Source organism: Phacochoerus africanus, chromosome X (genome assembly GCF_016906955.1).
Source record: "Phacochoerus africanus isolate WHEZ1 chromosome X, ROS_Pafr_v1, whole genome shotgun sequence".
Classification (NCBI taxonomy): domain Eukaryota; kingdom Metazoa; phylum Chordata; class Mammalia; order Artiodactyla; family Suidae; genus Phacochoerus; species Phacochoerus africanus.
Window position 1 is genome coordinate 120,922,259 of NC_062560.1, and position 6,544 is coordinate 120,928,802.

Consider the following 6,544-nt stretch of genomic DNA (forward strand, 5'->3'; position numbering starts at 1 on the left):
GAGTATGCTTAGATCCTTTGTAAATTTTGGGCAATAAGAAAGCCATCATAACCTTGCAAATTGTTTTGTTGTTGATTAAAAAAAAAGCAGTACTAGTTTTCAATATGAAATTAACCTGCTTTAAGAACTTTCTGCTGCTCCCCCCCCCAAAAAAAATAGGATGGTATGGACTAGCCCAAAAGCCTTGTTAAATCATCTATAGGAAAGGAAGTTGCATACAAACATGCTAACATGAAAATGCATACTGTTGTCGTTAAGACTTGAAAACTCAAATACAAATGTATTTTACATGCAAATAGTCATGGTCTACTGTTGGAATAGTAGGAAGACTGGCTTGGAAGCAGTTCACTGGTACTAAAGAAACAGGTTACAGAGTTAGTCATCAATTCATCTACTTCTTTCTATCTAGTTAGTTATCTCAGCCTTGCTCAACCTCACCCTATTGTCATACTTTTTAAAAATGTATTTTAATTTCTTAAAGTGAAGATATTGTTTGAATTTCTGTCTGTCTTCTTTTTTAATCTGGTTGTCTTAGGCATGTTCCCCATACAATCTGAATTAAAGGTCTCCTAAAATCAATCTGCCTAAATGGGAAACATTAGAAATCTCTACCCAAATAACAGGTGGAACTTGAAATATGTTGTATCATTATAGGGCATCATCTAATATACTCAGAAGAAATATTCAGCAATTCTGGCTACACAGAAAGTGACACATCCTAACCACACTAATCTGGTCTCTACTCCTACTTTATTTTCTCACTGTTAGTCCTATTCCTCATGTCTTATAGAAACACAACACCTTTTTCCTGAGGGCCAGGTTTGTGATCCCTTTTGTGACAGCTGCTAACAATTTCTGATGACCTTCCCATGGCGGTGCCTGATGATTTGAAACTCCCTGGATATGGCCACCTCTAAAGATCCATACTCAGACAATATCCCTTTTGGCTGGTCCAGCAGGTGAGATTCCACAGCCTCAGTCCAGATTTAGGGTTTAGTTGCTAGTTCCATAGAACATACCTGCTTGCTTCCTAACACACAGACACAACATGCTTTCAGTATATAAACATCTCTGTTTATATACTGAAATGTGCTTGCTTTATAGATGGCAGAACAGGGAGAAAGTTTTGAGAGAGAATTATGTGAGGGAGTACAATCACCATAGCTGTATTTCAGTGTTTTAAATTACTGTAAAGCATTCTATTAGATGGATGATTATTTGATCATTCTTCTATTAATGGGCATTTATTTTGTTTTCAGTTTTTTAATAAACCATACTGAAATGAGCATCCTATTTTTAAGGTGTAATTAATTTTAATAATATTTTAACCTAATATTTCAAAAAGATCATTTCAGTACATAGCAACACAAAAATATTAATGAAGTCTTTTATATCCTCTTTCTATATTAACTCTTCAAATGTTCCCTCCCACAGAGAAGCCTTCCATCCACCCAGTCCAAGGAATTCAGGGCTCTCTATATGACTTTCCTTGCATCTCCTCTTTTTTTTTTTGTCTTTTGTCTTTTTTTGTTGTTGTTGTTCTTGTTGTTGTTGCTATTTCTTGGAGGTTCCCAGGCTAGGGGTTGAATCAGAGCTGTAGCCACCAGCCTACGCCAGAGCCACAGCAACGCGGGATCCGAGCCGCATCTGCAACCTACACCACAGCTCACGGCAACGCCGGATCGTTAACACACTGAGCAAGGGCAGGGACCGAACCCGCAACCTCATGGTTCCTAGTCGAATTCGTTAACCACTGTGCCACGACGGGAACTCCTCCTCTTTTTTTTAATTTTTATTTTTTAGGTTTTATTGAAGTATCATTGATTTATAAGGTTGTCATAATTTCTGTTGTATAACAAAGTGATTCAGTCATACATATACACATATCCATTCTCTTTCAGATTCTGAACATCCTATTAAGTATGCCCTTACATACCGGTGGGATTGTCAAACCAAAACACGTAAGTAACAAATATACATATATGTAAATATAAATATAAAGTATAATTCTAAATCACTAGATTGCTGTCTAAAATATTTGTAATGCTTCTCTTACCCACAATCAATGGGTAATTTTATTTTTAATAATATCCATCTAATGAGTGTAAAATGGTATTTAACTATAGATTTCCTGACTGCAAGTAAAATTTCATCATTTCTTTATACATCAGTTTGTCATTTGAATTTGCTCTTTTGTGAAGTGCCTATTAGTGATTTTGGACCATTTTCCTTTTTGATTATCTTTTCCCTATCATTTTGTAAGAGCTCTCTCTATATTATAGTTTTACAAACATTTATTTCCATTTCTATCATCTGTGCACTTCATTTATGGTGTTTTTGCAATAAATATTTCTAATTTTATTGTCAAATATGTTTAACTTTTGTTTTATAGTCTGTTAAGAAGTTTCTATAAGTTCCAAATTATACATTTAATCTCATTTATTTTCTTACAAGATTTCATGTATTAATTACATATATACACTAGCATTTGGGGGTATAACATAAGATTGAACTTCATGTTCAATATCTTGAAAATGGATTGCCAATTGTGTCAGGACTGTTAAAAGATTATTTTCTAACAGAATTGAACTACATACAAATATATTAAAATTGCATATATTCTAATATTCATCTCTGAACTTCTAGTATAGTCTAGTGATATTTTTTTTCTATTTATTTACCAAAACCACATTTATTTCATTATATCTATTAAAGCACTCCTCATTTTATTTTTTTTTCCTTTTGTTTTTATTTTTTTTATTTTTTATTTTTTTTTAATTTTCCCACTGTACAGCAAGGGGGTCAGGTGATCCTTACATGTATACATTACAATTACATTTTTCCCCCAGCCTTTCTTCTGTTGCAACATGAGTATCTAGACAAAGTTCTCAATGCTATTCAGCAGGATCTCCTTTTAAATCTATTCTAAGTTGTGTCAGATAAGCCCAAGCTCCCAATCCCTCCCACTCCCTCCCCCTCCCATCAGGCAGCCACAAGTCTTTTCTCCAAGTCCATGATTTTCTTTTCTGAGGAGATGTTCATTTCTGCTGGATATTAGATTCCAGTTATAAGTGATATCATATGGTATTTGTCTTTGTCTTTCTGGCTCATTTCACTCAGGATGAGATTCTCTAGTTCCATCCATGTTGCTGCAAATGGCATTATGTCATTCTTTTTTATGGCTGAGTAGTATTCCATGGTGTATATGTACCACCTCTTCCGAATCCAATCCTCTGTCGATGGACATTTGGGTTGTTTCCATGTCCTGGCTATTGTGAATAGGGCTGCAATGAACATGCGGGTGCATGTGTCTCTTTTAAGTAGAGTTTTGTCCGGATAGATGCCCAAGAGTGGGATTGTGGGGTCATATGGAAGTTCTATGGATAGATTTCTAAGGTATCTCAAACTGTTCTCCATAGTGGCTGTACCAGTTTACATTCCCACCAACAGTGCAGGAGGGTTCCCTTTTCTCCACACCCCCTCCAGCACTTGTTATTTGTGGATTTATTAATGATGGCCATTCTGACGGGTGTGAGGTGGTATCTCATGGTAGTTTTGATTTGCATTTCTCTTATAATCAGCGATGTTGAGCATTTTTTAATGTGTTTGCTGGCCATCTGTATATCTTCTTTGGAGAAATGTCTATTCAGGTCTTTTGCCCATTTTTCCATTGATTGATTGGCTTTTTTGCTGTTGGGTTGTATAAGTTGCTTATATATTCTAGAGATTAAGCCCTTGTCAGTTGCATCATTTGAAACTATTTTCTCCCATTCTGGAAGTGGTCTTTTTGTTTTCTTTTGGGTTTCCTTTGCTGTGCAAAAGCTTGTCCGTTTGATGAGGTCCCATGGGTTTATTTTTGCTCTCATTTCTGTTGCTTTGGGAGACTGACCTGAGAAAATATTCATAAGGTTGATGTCAGAGAATGTTTTGCCTGTGTTCTCTTCCAGGAGTTTGATGGTGTCTTTTATAGTTATTAAGGGAAATGTAGAAATACTACTTTGAATGAGCTATACTATCCAAGTTCTCAGATTCAGAACCTCAAACTGGTCTGAATTCTCTGAACTGTTAGTCAAATAATCAAGGGAATGGTCTTTGTGCTTATATGTGGTTTTTTATATACAAAAATAAATTTCAGAGATCTTAACACAACCATCAATCTTATTAACTATAATGTCTATCAAAGAGAATGAATGAGAATCAATTAATAAACTTTTTTAGAGTTCACAGTAGAAATAGGTGACAGAAGATAGACCCAGACATTTTTCTTCATGATTAGAAATGCAAATAAAATGTTTCATAAAAGTTACTTTTCACCAAAAATGCAAAGAAGGAGAATAGGTACCTAACCTCGACTGATCTTTGTAATAAGCAAGTTAGTATTTAATAAGTGATATGCCAAAGGGTTGTGTATAAAATAGTATTAATATATGTTTGGCCACTTAGTTTGTGATTGACTGTTTAGTCGTCACATGATAGTTATACAATAACCACAGCTATAGAAATAGGAATGTAATGTAGGTTTACTGTACTTGGTTAATCATTAAAGACTTTAAACCACATACATCCATGTATTCATTCACTCAACATTTATTGATCTAAACTATATACATCCATGTGTTCATTCACTTAACAAACATTTATTGATTTCTGACTATGAGATGGCAATAGAGCAGTAAAAATAAAAGTACAAAAATCTCTTCCCTTCCTAGTTAACACTACAAGAATTGTATTTGAGGGAAATAATTTCTCTTTTCCTTATTAGTGAGTGGTATTTCCATAGTGGCTTCCTGAGAAAAGTATTGTTATGAGTATGCACAAAGCAAATTTCATTAGACTTCACCAGAGGTTAGTAAACTTTCTCTGAAAATGTCTAGATAGTAAATATTTTCATCTTTGCAAACTGAATATTCTCTGTAGCAAATACTCAACTCTGCCCTTGTAGCATCAAAGCTGCCATAAATAATTTATAAGTGGATGAACATGAATATGTTCCAATATAGCTTTTTTTTAACAAAATTAGGTGGCTGTGTGAATTTGGCCTATAGCCCTAGTTTTTTTTTTTTTTTTTTTTGATTCCTTATCTTGACCATTGTAATTAAAAGATAAAACCCTTAATTTCTTAGAAATAGATTTTCAGATTAAAATGAGTTAATTTTACAGTTAATTGAATATACATAGATGGCCTACATAAATTATGATACAAGATTGTGTAAACTTATAATGTACACATTTATGGGTCATGGATGGATTAAAATAATGCTAACAGCAATAGAAGAAAGCTGTTGAATTGTACTGCCAAAAACCTACAGAAACAATGTCTTTAGATCAAGCTGATACTGGAAGTAATTTTTCCCATCAAAAAGATATAAAAATGGCCTCCAACTGCAAAAACTCAAAGAATTCTGCTCCCACAGAGGAATGGAACTACCAAAGAGTACAAGTATGTTTCCATAATATTCTGGCTTGAAATACAGAGGTGCAGTATCATACTTCCACAGATGGAATTAAGACTTTTGTACAATCGATAAAAACTCAGAGTATAAGAACTTGATTCTGAGCCAGTATATAAGCAACAACTCAGTCTTGGCAGTAAATATCCCTGCAACCTCATTACTAAGTATGAGTGGGACAAGCACACTGGGACATATGAAACCATAACCCTTCCCTTGACCATACTGATTAAGTGTTACCAAAAATTCCTTTCTAAGGAAGAACCAGAGAATGAGAATAAGAACCCCCTCTAGCTCCCATGTTTCTCATTCCAGAACGTGGCAGTAGCCATTCTCAACTGATACTTTTAATAATCTTCACAAAGTCATGAGTCAAAAAGCTACCTTAAGTACAATTAAATTTCTTATTACTTCCCCAATTTTATTTAATTAATTTAATGGCCACATCCATGGCATATGGAAGTTCCTGGGCCAGGGTTTGATTCTAAGCTGCAGCTGTGAGCTACAATGCAGCAGCACCAGATCCTCTAACCCACTGTGCTGGGGCCAGGGATCGAACATACATCTCTGCAGTGATGTGAGCCACTGCAGTCAGATCCTTAACCCACTGTGCCACAGTGGTAACTCTTGAAATACTCTTACATAAAAGGCATTTTAACATAAATCTAATCATGCCTCCAGATGTAATTTATAGTTTCCAGGAAATACAACCTGAACATACCACAAAATATCAGCCAAAGCTAGAATGTGAGAAATTCTCTAATAAATCAACTGCATGATAAAGGAGGACTTGGAGATTATTACAGAATAAATAATACTTAGGAAAATCAGTCAAATGAAAACTGTAGAGAGACATTTTGAAAAAATCATGGGGGAGTTCCCGTTGTGGCGCAGTGGTTAACGAATCCAACTAGAAACCATGAGGTTGCGGGTTCGGTCCCTGCCCTTGCTCAGTGGGTTAACGATCCAGCATTGCCGTGAGCTGTGGTGTAGGTTGCAGACGCGGCTCGGATCCCACGTTGCTGTGGCTCTGGCGTAGGCCGGTGGCTACAGCTCCGATTCAACCCCTAGCCTGGGAACCTCCATATGCCGTG